The sequence below is a fragment of the Mobula birostris genome, chromosome 16 (genome assembly GCF_030028105.1).
Source record: "Mobula birostris isolate sMobBir1 chromosome 16, sMobBir1.hap1, whole genome shotgun sequence".
Taxonomy (NCBI): Eukaryota; Metazoa; Chordata; class Chondrichthyes; order Myliobatiformes; family Myliobatidae; genus Mobula; species Mobula birostris.
In genome coordinates this window covers 296092-312674 of record NC_092385.1, presented here as the reverse complement: position 1 = coordinate 312674, position 16583 = coordinate 296092, and the positions used below count along the sequence as shown (strand labels likewise).

General features: G+C 42.1%; 1 protein-coding gene across 3 annotated transcripts in view; it reads left to right on the top strand.

Moving 5' to 3' along the window:
* LOC140210906 (uncharacterized) overlaps positions 1 to 16583 on the top strand; it is a 29501-nt gene that overhangs the window by 9310 nt on the left and 3608 nt on the right. The window lies entirely within an intron of this gene.

The following is a 16583-nucleotide window of genomic DNA, read 5'->3' as shown; positions in this document are numbered from 1 at the left end:
CTTACACCACAGATATTTCCGTCCAGATACCTCCCCCACCCCCACAAGACAGGCTGGAGCCAAAGTTATTTACTACATGACAGCGCCCTAAAGACAAATTACAAAATAGTCATAATGGTTTACACACACAGAACAGACTGAAGCTGTCCTATCTCTACACATGAGTGCACAAGGAGATAAGCACCCTGAAACCCTAGCTAGCTGCCCTCAAGAAGAAATATGGCTCAGTATGGCTTAGCACATCTGTTGATCATCAGCAGTTTCTTTCAGAAAAACAGGCTGCCATTGTTTAACAAAGTCTTAACCCTTTTACATACTTTATCATTCCCTCCTTTTGATCATTACCTGATCAACAAAGCAGTAATTGTTTACAGAGAAAGCAACCGAGTACAGCATTGACTTATTAGTGGGTAAAAACAGCGTACAACAGTAGTTATAACAATGATATGTACAACTATTAGGCCATAATGCAATATCATGCCCCACATATTACCGAACAGGCCTTGCAAGACCACTATTTTGACCCTTGGGTGAACCTGTGTAAATCCTGCCCTACTTTCTTGATGATGTCAGTCTCTTTCGCAGTATGCTTGGAGAGGAATGTAATGTTAGTCGACTCATCAGGGATATAGGTGCACCATTCTTTGTCAATAATAGCACAGGTTCCCCCTTTCTCAGCTGGGATAAAATCTAAAGCCATACGATTCTGTAGGACTGTTTGCCAGATTGCAATAATTTCAGTGGATATTTCTGTTACTTGGGCCTGTGTTTCTGTCAGGGCCCCTGCAGTATTGTGGCCAGCTCCTCAAGTGCTGTAGCCAAATTGATTATCTCTCATGAATTCCTGGCTACTCCATAGGAGAGAAAAGTGATCATCCAAAATCGTTCAGTCTCAGTTATTCCTCTCTGCTGCTGGGCACCTGCAAGTATGGCCAGGATGCATGTTTCCCAGTATAGGAAGTTCTGTTTGATGGGGGTCTGAGATACTATCCCTCAAAACACTGACAGCCACAGTTATCTCTGACTGGACCACAGTTCCTCACCTCACTTCCCCGGGTGTTATTTGAGAAAGCCCAGGCTGAGAGTTCCTCTGGTTGAGCGGGATTACTGACATTGGAATCATAGTTTTACCATGCTGTGGAATTTCGGCACAAACCCAGCAGGCCCCCAGTTCTACCTGTTTGTTGTAGGTGTGACAGAGAGAGAAAGGTGTTAACATGGGGGTCCCTGGATGCTGGGGTGAGCCTTCTCAAAGACATAAACACGAACACCACTATCAACCAATACATTTTCCTTTAGTCTGAGAGAGTCCTTCTACTCAGTTCCTTCAGTAACACATTTGCAGTCTGTTCGATATATCCACTGAGATTGCCCCTTCAGTTTCACAGCCGTGGGAGTGGTCAGTAACACCTGATATGGTCCTTTCCACCCAGGTCCGAGATTCCCTCAATCCCAGTTCTTGGTCAAGACAAAGTTTCCAGGTTCTATAGTGGGATAGTCACTCCTCTCTGCGGGGTAGTTCTCTTCCTTGTAAGTCTATCATACCTGTGAATATCATGCTTGGAAAACTTTGATTAGTTGCCATATATATTTCCCCATCTCTTCCCCGAGGGTATGCATATCCAATTTTGCTGGTTGACTTTCTGGGAGCAATGGTACACAAGGTCTTGGTCCCCAGGGTGTCCTCATGGGCCGTCCATAAATGATTTCAGCTGGTGACAACCCTGTTTCCCCTGTGGGGTAACCCTCATGTGGAATAGGGCTAACGGTAGGACCTTCACCCATGTGAGTCCAGTCTCCGCTGTTAGTTTGGCCAGTTTACTCTTCAGAGTGCCATTGGCTCTGTCCACTATGCCAGCGGCCCGTGGCTGGTGTACACAGTGGAGTTGTTGCTTGATAGCTAGTTCATTACATACCCCTTCGTTTACTTTCGCCACAAAGTGTGGGCCATCGTCAGAGCTCAGCATCTCTCGCAGGCCATACATGGGAATTATTTCCCGTAATAATACCTTCACAACAGTCATAGCAGTATTATTGGTAGTTGGAATAGCTTCAATCCATCTACTAAACACATCTGTAATAACTAAGCAGTATCTATAGCAATGTACTCTAGGCAATTCAAAAACATCAACTTGTAGACACGAAGAAGGTCCACCTGGCAAGGGAGTCGTACCCGGTGTGCAGGATACAGGTTATCAACCATTCCCTTCTTTTCCAGGTGTGTACAATTATGTACATAATCGACCAATATTGGTAAAATCTGTAGGAACACAAACCTGTCCCGCTGGGGTGGTCCAAAGGCCTAGGTCGGGGTCTTTCTGGCACCCCATCCGCGATCACAGTTTGGGCTCCTCCTCAGAGGCGTCCCTCTGAAAAGTACGTACCTCCCACATGTCTGGCAAACCTGTTCTGCTTGAGTCGCAGAGAGATAATTGACGGGAACCCAAGGGGACTACAACTACCGAGGATTGTGCCGCACTTTTCGCTGTCTAATTTGCTAAAGCATTGCTTTTAGTGATCCAGTTGGACATGCGGGTATGGGCCGCACATTTAATAATAGCCAAAACTCGAGGTAGCTGTAGAGCGGTGAGTAAGTCATTTACAAAAGTTGCATTCCTAATGGGGTGGCCAGATGAAGTCAGGAATCCCCATGTTACCAGAGGGCCCCGTAGTCATGTACAATTCCGAATGCATAAGGGAGTCTGTGTAAACGTCGCACTTTTGTCTGTTGCTAGGATACAGGCACGAGTCTGAGCAAACAGCTCAGCTTTCTGAGCGGAGACAGCTGCTTCAAAAGAGGCTTGCTCAACTATTTCACTGCCTGTCACTATCGCATAGCCAGAATATCGTTTCCCTGCTGGATCCACAAAAGAACCTCCATCCTCATAAAGCGTTGCCTCAGGCTTGAGGGAGTATTGTGGAGTGGATGGGAGAGTCTGTCCTTCTTTCACGCTGATCTGGACGGCGGGGGGGTGGGGAGGAGCAGTTGGTGTGGCTGACTTCATGGCCTGAAATTGCCCAGAAATGGTGTACAATGTCTTGAGTTTGGTCAATATTAAAAGAATGTCTTACTAGATTCCCCATCTTCACCTCAGACTCCTTCCAGTATTGGAGTTGGCCCACGGCCAAGTCTTGCCAGTCTCCCTCGGTGCTGGAGGCTTGTTTCGTCAAGGTGTACGTAATGAACCCTCGGCTCTTTGGCTTGAACCCAGGGCAAACCCTAACGGTGGTGTGGGGAACCACCAGTTCTGTCTGTCGCCAAAGGAAATCCGGAACTTTGGCCAGAAATGCACTGCCCTCTCTTCCTTTAACCTCTCCAGTCAACGAGACTAGGAACTTCTTTCCCTCAAGGGGTGCATAATATTGGCTTTCCTCAGTTGAGCACCCCGTAGGGTCATAGTACAGAGTCATATGAGAGTCGGCCGCTGGCAGAAGGGGTTCAAACGCACTGGCGTCCAGATTAAGTGCCTGCCACTGGGGGTTCGGAAACTGGGGAAGCTGTCGGTTGTTCACTAGTCCCAGGGTGATACCCTTGTCCATGTATAGAATCTCGACTTCCAACGGACAGAGCAAGTCTCTCCCTGCTAGATTACACCCCCGACTGGTGGTGACTGTAAATGAAACTTCACACTGGGTCCCCTGGAATTCCACCTACAGTGGCTGGGTACGTGAATACGTCCGTTCTGTGCCTTCGAACCCAGACAGAGTGATTTTAGCGTCTGATAGCTGGAATCCCTTTTCCGATAATATTTCCTGATCGAGAGTGGTTGTGGTTGCCCCCATATCAATCATAAACGGAATTGGAATTCCAGCAACTTGGCAATATTACAATTGGGCTCTTCTTGAGGGGTGGTACTCATGGTAGGAAGCATCCTTGCTTGTCAATTTCTAAATGGGTTGTTGTCCCCACCTGTCTTTTGGTAAGTTTTTGTTCCCCTTTCTGATCCCCAGATATAGCCCGCTTGCGGCCTTCTTCCTACTGAACATATTCGCCTTTAATATTAGTTCCCTTCAGGATTGATCGGGATTTGAAAGCCGGGTCCCAATAGTATGTCAAGGCTCGTCGCATTCGATTTTGGTCATTGTCAGGCAATCTATATTATTTGTTTTAATCATGTTGGCTAACTTAGTTGGTAAGCATTGGAGCAGTGAGGCCCTAAACTGGGGGGACGAATTCCCATTAACTAAAGGCTTGATCTCCTGCGATAGTGCCGTAGCAGGCCACAAATCGCTCCCGATAGTCTGGTCCTGATTCCCCAGACTTAGGTTTGCATTCAAGTACTTTAGTGATGTTTACAGGTTGCTGGACAGCCTTTTCCAAGGCTTGAATAATCTGGTCATTATGGATTCCCGCCTGTATCTCCTGATAGGTTTTGTATCTTAATTCTGCCTTCCATTTCCGCCCCCACCAGCTGAGAGAATCATGCAGCAGAGACTGAATAAATCTTGCGGGGTTGCATTATACGCTTGTATAGTACTGCGGACACACTGAGCAAACTGTGCTGGTTTTTCTTTTCTATCTGGGGCCTGACTCATGATCATTATCATTTCTTGAGGCTTCCAGGGTGCATACACAGGAATCACTGAGGGCTGTTCCTCCTCCTGCTCGTGGATTGGGCAGCATTCGGGTGGGCAATTGTCTTTGTGAAGCCATTAACTCTGGGGTTTTATTGGATTCTTCCCTCCCTGTCTCGGAATAATCCTCGGTATTCCCTTTCTGGATCTCAGGGTATAAGGATCTCCCCTCCCCAGCCACCGCTGTTTTACCCGAGCGGCCACTGTATCTGAGTACTGGGAGGATTGGGGTTCGGGGGCACTGTGTGCACTTGGCCCCTGGTAAGGTGGGGGGAGTACGGTGGGTGCTCACTCCTCATCACAGTCACTGTCCTCAAACGGGTTGGTATGCCAGACATGGGTTCGGGATCCTGTATTGGCCCTGGATCTCGTGCGTGGCACTGCCGATCTAAACCTTCCTGTCTGTCCATATCTGCCTTTGCCTGTTTTCTTTGTTTCACTCGTTCTCTTTTTCCTTCTCCCACCTACCCATTCGCAATCCACCTTTAATGTTTTCCAACTCTTGGGATTTCCTTTTAACGTACATACTGCTACACCCCTTTATCACATGCATTGTTCCTCCAACTGGCCAGTAAAGTACTATTCCATTTGGTATCAGCTTTATATTTCCATTCTTTAATCAATAATTTCCACTTTTTCCTGCAATTCTTTTTCCAAATTAAAACTACTGCTTGTTCACAAGAGGTTATATCCCAAGTTCCCCTTGGTAGCCACACACCGTTTCCCAATCGCTTAGTTAGTGCAGCACTTAACATCCAAAGATCCTTTTCCTTATCTGGTATTTGCTCACACATACTCTGCGGTGGGGGGGGGGTCCCCTTCCCTCCCTTATCCTGAATTTGTCCCATTTTACTGCCGAGGTGAGAAATTTACCTGGCTGTTAGTCTCATATCCTTATCATCAAATTTCAACCGGCCATATCCAGAGGCATGCGCAACCCTTTACTGAATTCTTCGAGCAGCGGCGGCCACTTCTTCCGACCAGGGCTTACAATCCTGTTCCGAGCGTAATACAGAATAGCCAATGTCACCCGCAGCAACCTCACTTTGATGCTCAAATATAACTCTTACCTGTCATTCAAGAGGGAGTTAGGTATGGCCCTGGTGGCTAAAGGGATCAGGGGGTATGGAGGGAAGGCTGGTACAGGGTTCTGAGTTGGATGATCAGCTATGATCATACTGAATGGCGGTGCAGGCTTGAAGGGCCGAATGGCCTACTCCTGTACCTACTTTCTATTTCCTCCTACGCTCAGTCGTTGGAACCCGTCAAGGTACAAGTTTCGATGGGCGAGCAGCAGAATGCCTGACTGGACACAAGCAGTGGCCAGCGGTAAAACACCTCGGGGCGGCCTACCACTCAGTTGTGTACGATTCAAACCCTCAGTCGCTTACTCAGCCCAGAGAAACATTCCCTATGTTAGGATCTGAGTCACGGCACCAAATGTAAACTTAAATTGCCGGACCAATAACCACACCACAAACAGTTCTTGACTTTACCCTTTTCACCAGTTTATTTGTTCGAGCTCAGCCGGCGAGAAGGTTCGGAGCCAAGCATCAGAGAGACAGAATTCCTCCCTGTCTAGTGGCTCGTGACGAACCTCTGTCACCAGGTTACATACAGCAACGTTTATACAGTTCAAAGAGGCCATCATTATCCATATATGGAGTTCTTTTCCAATTCTTAGTCCAAGATTGTCAAACTACAAGATACAGAGGGCCAGACATAGAAAAGTCAGCCTCGGAGTGTTTGTCAGACACACAAATCTGTTACTGTACAGAATCAGACAGTTCTGTCCTTGATTGAAACAAAGAAGTAGTTTAGCTATTTCACAACCTCTCAACTGCGTGAAGCATAAACAAAGGATGCAACTTATGCTAACAGAGTACAAAATCCTTGAAGGTCATTAACCTCTGCATCCTCAATATCCTCACAAACTTCATCAGACCACTTTAGAAACTGTTGGGGGGATTACCTGGCAGAGGAAAGTCAAAGGGGTGACAGGGGATTCGTTAGTTAGGGGAACAGAATAAGAGGGGACTAATATCCTAGTGGTAAGGCTTGCTAGTGTGTTGGGGGGCATGATGTGGTTAAAATAAGTTTCCGGGGGAATGGGAGCCAGAATGACAGAACAGATAGTGGAGAGGGTGAATTGAATTGAATTGAATTTATTACATACATCCTTCATATTCATGAGGAGTAGAAATCTTTACGTTATGTCGCCGTCTAAATGTGCAATGTATAATTTATAATAAATAGTTTATATATAGGACAGTCAATATAACATGGAAATGCAATTGTATCAGCATGAATTAATCATGATGGCTTGGTGGAAGATGATGTCCCGGTGCCTGTTGGTCCTTTTACTGTGGTACCATTTCCTGGACGGTAGCAGCAGGAACAGTTTGTGGTTATGGTGAAAAGGGTCCCCAATATCCTTTAGGCCCTTTTTACACACCTGTCTCTGTAAATGTCCTGAATAGTGGGAAGGTCACATCCACAGATGTGCTGGGCTGTCTGCACCTCTCTCTGCAGAGTCCTGCGATTGAGGGAAGTACAGTTCCCATACCAGGCAGTGATGCAGCCAGTCAGGATGCTCTCAATTGTGTCCCTGTAGAAAGTTCTTAGGATTTGGGGCCCCATCCCAAACTACTTCAACTATCTGAGATGAAGGATGTGCTGCTGTGCTCTTTCGACAACACAGCCTGCATGTACAGACCATGTGAGATCCTTGGTGATGGTTATGCCGAGGAACTTAAAGCTGGTCACCCTCAAGTTCCATTAATGTCAATAGAGGTTATTGTGTCTCCGTTCCTCCTTTATTTCACAATCAGCTCCTTTGTTTTTGTGACAATGAGGGAGAGTCTGTTTTCTTTTTTTTGTAATTTATTTTTTATTGAATTTCATCATCAAACAAACAGTTCTATAATATGTATTTCAGATACGGGTGTCCCCCCGCTTTTCGAACGTTTGCTTTACGAAACCTCACTGTTATGAAAGACCTACACTAGTTACCTGTTTTCGCTAACGGAAGGTGTTTTCACTGTTACAAAACAAGGCAGTGCGCGATAAAAAGCAGCGTGCGAAAAAAGGCAGTGCGCACCCCGAGCAGCCGCTCTCCCCCAGATTTGGAACTGCATTCTAGCCGGCATTGCTTAAACGCATGCCTGTGAGCAGCCGTTAGCAAAATGAGTTCTAAGGTATCGGAAAAGCCTAAAAGAGCTCGTAAAGGTGTTACACTTAGTGTAGAACTAAGCATAATTAAGCGTTTCGATCGTGGTGAACAAAGCGAGGACAAAGTGAGTTTGGTTTGTGGAAGTTGACGAAGATGATGTTGAAGAGGTTTTGGCATCCCATGACCAAGAACTGATAGTTGAAGAGCTGATGGAATTGGAAGAGGAAAGGATAACAATCGAAACTGAATGCAGTAGCGAACAGACCGAAAGTGAAGTCATCCAGGAGCTGAACGTGAAGCAACTGTGTGAGATTTTCGCTGCAATGATAAAGTACGGCTTTAATTTTGAAAGGTTACGCCGGTTTAGAGTATATTTGCAAGATGGTTCGAGTGCTTACAAAGAACTGTATGATAGAAAAATGTGTGAGGCTAAGCAGTCAAGCAAGCCTTCCACATCAGCCACAGCAGACAACGAACCTCGACCTTTGACATCAAGGCAGGCAGACATAGAAGAAGATGACCTGCCTGTGCCCTGATGGAAACAGACGACGATGAGATGACACCCCAGTATCCCACCACCCCAACCCCCGGGCTGCGGACCGATACATTGCCGCAGAGAATGCAGTGGTAGCCGGGACGCACCCAGCACATCTTTAAGAAAAAAGCCGAAATAAACGAGCTAATTACTTAGGTGCTTCCCGGCGACTCGCCTCTGATTTGGGCCAACATTTACGTGCCGGGTGGCACCTAATTAATTAGCTTGTTTATTTTGGCTTTTTTCTTAAAGATGTTCTGGGTGCGTCCTGGCCACCGCTGTACCCCTGCATGCTTCGCAGATCGGTATCAGTCGGTGGCCTGGTGGGGGGCCACTGCACCACCCCAACCTCTGACGACTCAGCCTAACACACCATCATAAGTGTGCTCGGCGCTGTCTTCCCAATTCCGGTAAGTGATACTACACTGTACATACATTATTTTTACTTTATATAGCTGTGTATTTTTATGTGTTATTTGGTATGATTTGGCAGCTTCATAGCTTAAAGGTTACTGGAGAGAGTGTTTCTGCCGAGAGTGCTTGCGTGAGATTTTCGCTACGGAGAACAGTGCGGCAATGATTGCAGAGAAGTATTTCTACTTTATATAGGCTGTGTATTTATCATATCATTCCTGCTTTTACTATATGTTACTGTTATTTTAGGTTTTTTGTGTTATTTGGCATGATTTGGTAGGTTATTTTTGGGTCTGCGAACGCTCACAAATTTTTCCCATATAAATAAATGGTAATTGCTTCTTCGCTTTACGACATTCCGGCTTACGAACCATTTCATAGGAATGCTCTACCTTTGGATGGCGAGGGAAACCTGTACTGTACATATATATCATATATTCATATTTGCCACAAATGTCCACAGTTAGTTATCTGAGGTATACACCAATAGAAAAGAGAGGAAAGAAAGAACAAGCAAAAGGAGGAAACTGTACAAGTAAGGAGTAATCTTTTTTTTGTACAACATATTCATTGATTTGTGAGAGTAAAATCAGGCCTATGAGGTGTTATGTAGTTAAGCCATTTTTCCCAGTATGAATCAAATTGTTCCAACTAATGATTAACGGATGCTGTTATCTTCTCCATTTTGTAAATGTCCATTGTAATTTCCATCCATACATTTAAAGCTGGGCTGTCCTGTGATAACCATTTCCTGCCACCAGCCACCAGCATTATATTCATTAAATATTTATCTCTTTTCAACCATTCTTGAGGTATATACCCAAAATATATGGTCCTACTTTCTAAGGGTATTTCACATTTAAAGATGTCTTGTAGGGCATTGTGTATCCCACTCCAATAGTCTTTGATAACAGGGTAATCCCAGAAAATATGGTAATGGTTTGCATTTTGATTTCCACAATTTCTCCAGCAAACAGGGAGGTTACTATCATTATAGGATTTCTGAAAGGGTGTAATAAAATATCTTATCAAGTTTTTCCATCCAAACACACTCCATTTCTGTGAACTGGTACACTTCCATTGATACCTCCATATTATTGTCCATTCTTCCTCAGATATAATTATCCCTCCTTCCTTCTCCCATTTTGTTTTAATGTATTTAGTTGAATGTGTTTTAAGATTTGACAAACCCTTATACACGCTTGAAATGATTCTACTACCATCATCTGAATTATATGCTTTTCTAAATAGCTCTTTCAAGCATGTACTTGCCTTGGTTACATTTTTAACCCTCCTATTAATCTACTGTCTCATCTGCAAATACCGATAAAAGTCTTGTTTTCCTAATAAGTGTTTCTCTTTAAGGATTTTGAAACTGAACAGTGTTCCTTCTTTCATTATATTGCAAAGAACTGATATTCCTTTAGTTGTCCATTCCTTAAATCTAGCATCCAATTTATTCGGCGTAAAATCCGAGTCATATGCACACCATTTAAGAATTGCAATATCTCCCTCTAGTTCATAATTCTTTTATAATAGTTTTCCATATTTTAAAAGTCCGTTTCACCCATGGGTTATCAATAATATTTATGTAACCTTGTAGGTTGTTATCAGCCAAAATTGCCTGTATGGGGATGGAAAGTACCCTCTCCTCAATGTTTTTCCATTGAGCGTCATATGATGGGTTGCACCAGCATATCACAGCTCTCAACTGTGCTGCAAAATAATAACCTCTAAAAGAAGGTAGGCCCCATCCCCCCCTTTCCTTTGCTGAATTGCAAAGTTTTGAGACGAACTCTGGGCCTTTTACCTTGCCATTTATATCTTAATAGCATCTTGTTCCATTCATTGAATAGTTAATCTCTATTGGTAGGGTCTGAAAGAGATATAATAGTCTGGGCAATATATTCATTTTAATAGATTCAATCCTTGAACTGAGACTAAAAAAAGGAATTAGGTTCCATCTTGTTATATCTTCCTTAATTTTTTTTAGATATAGGTGGATAATTGCATTCTGATAATTCTGCCAAATCTTTTGGCATAATAATAACCAAGTATTTGAAAGACTCTGTTTGCCATGCCCAAGGATATCTACTTTCAATTTCTCTTGGTGGGCTATAGTTATATGAAAGTAATTGGGTTTTATCTATGTAGATCTTGTATCCTGATAATTGACCATACTGTTCAAAGGATTGTATCAATTTAGGTAAAGAGTATGTTGGTTACCCTAGATAGATCAAAATTTCATCCACGTAACAGGCCAATTTATGCTCTGTCCCTTTAATAATAATTCCCCTGATATCTTCATTTTGTCTGATGTATTAAGCTGGTGATTCCAGGTATAATGTGAAGAGTGGCGGTGACCATGCACAACCCTGTCTTGTGCCCCTTTCTAGGGTAAAACTATTTGATAAATATCCATTGATGTTCATCCTAGCAGTAGGATTGTCATATAGTGCCTGTATAGTTTTAATAATTGTGTAATGTAAACCAAATCTATGTGAAACTCTGTGAAGAAAATTCCAATTAACCGAATAAAATACCTTTTCAGCGTCCACGCTTATCACTGTTGCTTCAATTTTAATTTTTTGTATATGGTCCGTAATATGAAGTGTCCTTCGTATTGTCTTGTGTTCGGCCTTGTTGTATAAAACTTGTCTAATCATTATGTATCAGTGTGGGTAGAAACTCTTCTAATCGTTTGGCCATGTTGGAGGTAAATTATCAATATCTTTCTTTCTTTCTTTATTAATCTTTTTATTGATTTAAAAAGAGCATATATACAAGCAAACAAGAGAGAATTATCTCAAATATATATATCAATAACAATACAAACAAAGTGAAATAAACATTATCAAAATCATACATGGTATTAAGCTAATATGTAGTATATAATAAAAAAGGAAACAGCTAATTCTCCTCTTATCAGTTCATAAAGAGAGAAAAAAACATTAAATATTAAAAAAGAAAAGAAAAAAACCCACTACGCTATATGAAAAAAGGGGAAAAAAAGGGGGAATGGGCAGTCCATTCTGAGGATATGACCAAAAGGAAAAGAAAGACTTTCTGATCAAATCGAGAACTTCGAAAATAAATAATTGGAAGAGTAATAAATTAAATCAAATGAAAATATTGAGTGAAAGGTCGCCAGATTTGCTCAGATTTAAAGGATGTATCAAATGTCTGACTTCTTATTTTCTCTAAACTTAAACAGGACATAATGGCAGAAAGCCAATAAAAGATAATAGGTGGATTAGAATCCTTCCACTTCAGTAAAATGGCTCTCCTAGCCAATAAAGTTGAAAAGGCTATCATATGTTGAGCAGAAGCAGGAATATTTCCTGCTTCCGATGGGATAATCCCAAAGATTGCTGTAAGTAAGTTAGGTTGTAGGTCCAGATCCAAGACTTTTGATAATGTTTTAAAAACATCTCTCCAAAAATTATCTAGCTTTATGCAAGACCAAAACATGAGTTAAAGTGGCCACCTCAATATTACATCTGTCACAAATAGGATTGATGTTAGAAAAAATACATGCTAGTTTATCCTTTGACATCTGGGCCCAATACACTACCTTGAACTGTATCAAGGAATGGTGGGCACAAATGGATGAGTTATTAACCAAATGAAAAATTTTACTCCATTGATTATCTGAAAATGACACTTGAAATTCCAATTCCCAAACACATTTAATTTTATCGTTAGATGTCATTCGTAAATTCAATAACCGTTTACAAATTATAGCTATCAATCCTTTTTGAAATGTTTTAAGCTGAAAGAGAGCATCTGTCATATTAGGTGGATAAGCAGAAGGGTAATTTGGCAGCAAACCACATAAAAAATTCCTAATTTGTAAATATCTAAAAAAGTGTACATTAGATAAGTCATATTTATTCACTATCTGAGAAAAAGACATTAAACAATCCCCTAAAAACACATCTGAAAAAGTTATTATTCCTTTGGTTTTCCAAATTAAAAAGGCCTTATCCAAAATTGATGGTTTAAAAAAATAATTGAAATGGATATTACTTGAAAGAACAAAATTATTTAACTCAAAAAATCTATGAAACTGAAACAAAATTCTTAAAGTATGTTTAATAAAGGGATTAAAGTCTTGTCTACTAATCTTAGAAAACAAAAAGGGAAGGGGAGCTCCCAGTAAAGAGGCCAAAGAGAACCCCTTCACCGAGTTTTCCTCCAAATCCAACGGTGAAGGACATTCATATATGTCTGAATAAGTAATTCAAAAAGTAATATATCAAATATTAATTGCCTATACATTCTAAAATTTGGCAAAGCCATACCACCATCCTTTTTTAATTTCTGCAATAAGGGTTTACTCAATCTACGATTTTTATTGTTCCAAATATAAGATTAGAGAGTCTATTCTGTCAAAAAACATCTTAGGTACAAAGGAAGGAACTGCCTGAAATAGATATAAAATTTTGATAGAACTATCAGTTTAATAGCATTAATTCAACCTATTAATGATAATGTCATAGGTGACCATTTAGAAAGCATTTGATGGGTGTAATCAATTAATGGGAGAAAATTATATTTATGCAGGTCCTTAAAATTTTTAGTAATTTTAATACCAAGATAAATAAAGTAATTTTTAGCAATACTAAAAGGTTGGGCTAGAGGAAACGTCTAGCCGTGGGGGATAGCCTCTCCTACCTGTGAGTTGAGGGTCCTTACTGCAGTACCCATAAAAGTAAGTGAAAAAATCTATGTCCATTACGCAGAAAAGACTTCCCTGTGTATTTCTCCCATGTATACATTTAGGTGGGGAAAAAGGAGTGAACGAATGAATGAAAAATAAAATAATTGAGTAATATAAAATCCACATTGTAATATGTACTTCTTGAGATAGGTATAGCACCGTCTAATTTTGCTTCTGTTCAGCTTATCAACATTTGAAATTAGTCAGACCTTATGGCTGTTCTGGAGGGGGTGAGGGCGGTCTTCTGAAAACTCAGTCTCTTCCTGATATTCTTCTCTCGCACTCCTCCTGTCCCCTGCTTTCTCGATTCTCTCACCATTTCCCAGGTGGAACGGGATAGCTGCTCAGCCAGGCTTTCCCTCGGTTTGATCACACTGACAGGCAACCCTCTGTCCTTCATGTCAGCAGTCACCTCTTCCACTGCCTGATACAGCTGCGTCCCGTCTTCATAAAGCACTTGCAGTTTAGCAGGGTATGGAGTCTGGAAGCTAATCCTTCTTTGCTTTAATACTTGCTTCACTTCAGAATATTCCTTACGTTTCTGCAGAACTGCTGGGAGGTAATCTTGATCAAAATATATTAATCTCCTATTTAAAAATACCACCTTCTTTCCCAAGGCCTTGCGCAGAATCCCTGCTTTGGTTTTGTACCAAAGGAACCCGATTACTATTGACCGTGGCTTATTTTCCCTGTCTCCAGAAGGCCTTGGGACGAGCACGCATTGTGCTTTCTCAGTGTTAAGTGATATGTTCGGGGGAAGTTCCAGTGTGTCCCGTAGCAAGTTTTCTACAAACTCCGCTATAGACAACCCCTCCGCTCCTCGGGGAACATTATATATCATGATGTTCTTTTGTCGTGACCTTCCTTGTTGGTTAAGTAATTTACTTTCTTGTTGATATAACATTTTCATCATCTTACTTAGCATCCGTTCCACATTTTGGATGCGATCTTCCAAATTTTCAATTTGTGTTTCTGCCACTGCTATTTTTTGATTAATGTTGGTGAGCTCTGACTTGATATCATTTAGTTGCTGTTTTATGTCTTTTTGGAATTCCCGTATCTCTTCCAGAATTGTTACTAAATTTGTCGCTTTGCCTGAACGAGGCCCAGTGTCAGCCTCGCTGCCACTTGCTCGTGTAGGAGAGCCACTCGCTGCACGCCCCCTTGTCCACAGGCTCCGCAGTGATGCTTTTTTAATCTCCATTCCTTTTCCCTATTCTTGCCCCTCTTACCAGTTCAGATATTTTCGAGAGATCTAGTATTTGGCAGATTGGAGGAGCTATTGTTTTAGGCCACCATTCTGAACGATGATGTCACCGGAACCGAATTTGTTTTCTTGACACTAGTCAGATGTTCAGACCTCAGACAGAGTCAGCAATCAAATGATTTTGCACCGTACGATGAATGTGCTGAGCTGTGTATCTCACAATGCCAGAAGCATCGTAGGAAAGCCAGGTGAGCTCAGGACAGGGAATTATGATACTGTAGCCATTATTGGGACTTGGTTGCACCCAACAGTCTGAGGGATTTAGAGGAACAAACTTGTAGAGAGATCACAGACCATGCCAAGAAACAAAGGTTGATTCAGTAAGTGATTTTAACTTTCCATATATTGACTGGGACTCCCATACTGTAAAAGGACTAGATGGGGTAGAGTTTGTCAAAAGTGCCCTCTATCAGTATGTAGAAGTGTGCAATAAGCTGTTAGGAAATGATCCAGGGCTGGTGACAGAAATTAGTGATCATAATGCCATGAAATTCAAAGTAAATATGGAAAAAGAGAGGTCTGGAACATGGATTGAGATTCTAAATTGGAGAGGAAGGTTAATTTTGATGATATCAGAAAGGATCTGACAAGTGTGGTTTGTGACAGGCTGTTTTCTGGCAAAGGAGTACTTGGTAAGTGGGAGGCCTTCAGAAGAGATATTTTGAGGACGTAGAGTTTATGTGTGCCTGCCAAAATAAAAGTTGGAAGGTAACTGGTGCAGGGTACCTTGGTTTTCAAGAGATATTGAGGCCCCAGATATTTTATTCCTATAAATGCCTCAGACTGTTGGGTGCTACCAAGACTCATTAATGACTACAATATCATAATTCCACGCCCTGAGCTCATCTGAGTTTGTTTTTGGTAATCTTCTGTTGGTTTCTAAAAGCTTTCCAATAGTTTTTGCTCTTTTGTTTGCCCTCTCTTTGGCTTTTATGTTGGCTTTGGCTTCTCATTTCAGCCACCGTTGTGTCCTCCTGCCTTTCCAATGCTTCCACTTCTTTGGGAAGTATCTATCACTCAGCTTCCCAATTCCTCCCAGAAACTCCAGCCATTGCTGTTCCGTTGTCACTCCTACCTTTTCCCTTCCAAACAAGTTTGGCCAGCTCCTCTGTCATAGAAACATGGAGAAGTTCAGTACAGAAACAGGCTATTTGTCCCATCTAGTCAATGCTGAAAAAACATTTAAGCTGTCTAATGCAACTACCTGCACCGGGACCATTGCCCTCCATACCCCTACCATCCAGGCTCCCAAACAAACTTCTTTTAAATGGTGAAACCAAGCTCATTTTCATGACGTGCTGGCATCTCATTCCACACTCTCATGACCATTTCAGTAAAGAGCTTTTCCAAATATTCCCCTTAAATTTTCACCTTCCCCACTTACCCATGACCTCTGGTTGTCATCCCACCCAACCTCAGTGGAAAAAACCGCTTGCATTTACCCTATCGATACCCTCATAACTTTGTATATTTCTAACAAATCCTCAAGCATTGTATAATTTCATCGTTTATGTTTCGAGCCTTTTTTAGATGAATAAGATGATGAGGGGCATTGATCGTGTGGATGGCCAGAGATTTTTTTCCCCAGGGCTGAAATAGCTAACAAAAGGGGGCATAGGTTTAAGGTGCTTGGAAATAGATACCGAGGGGATGTCAGGGGTAAGTTTTTTTACACAGAGAGTGGTGCGTGCGTGGAATGCACTGCCGGCTATTTGTGTGGGAGTGTTTCAGTTACTGTGGGGCCAGGAACCCATGCAGCTCAGTGGGAACAGGGAATAATACCAATGGAGAGAGTCAGACTGAGCCAGGTCACAGATTGAAGATGGCAGAAATGCCCCATTCTTATAGAGACAGGAAGGGCATCAAAGAATTTGATGGTCATTCCAGATACCAGCAC